The 235-nt window shown below is 26.4% G+C and overlaps 1 protein-coding gene across 1 annotated transcript in view; it reads left to right on the top strand.

Moving 5' to 3' along the window:
- The window catches only part of LOC108756332, a 5,375-nt gene that overhangs the window by 315 nt on the left and 4,825 nt on the right, over positions 1-235 (top strand). The window lies entirely within an intron of this gene.

Raw genomic sequence — 235 nt, 5'->3', positions numbered from 1 at the left:
TTTTTTTTTCCGAATATTAAATTAGTGTCAGCTCGGATCCAATCCATTTCAATCCATTCAATCCATTTTCATGGATTTAAAGTATATATACATTAAAAAAATTTTAATCCATTTTAATCCATTCTCGTTTGCTGGGAACGTAATAGATTAATAAAGTCGACTGTTGTTAATTTTATAAATTACAATACATACCTATATCTAATAGGAAATTTTTCCCTCCATTATTTCCTTTGTT

This window comes from Trachymyrmex septentrionalis, unplaced genomic scaffold (assembly GCF_001594115.1).
Source record: "Trachymyrmex septentrionalis isolate Tsep2-gDNA-1 unplaced genomic scaffold, Tsep1.0 scaffold97, whole genome shotgun sequence".
NCBI lineage: Eukaryota > Metazoa > Arthropoda > Insecta > Hymenoptera > Formicidae > Trachymyrmex > Trachymyrmex septentrionalis.
The sequence above is the reverse complement of the archived record's forward strand: the minus strand, read 5'-3'. Positions and strand labels throughout refer to the sequence as shown.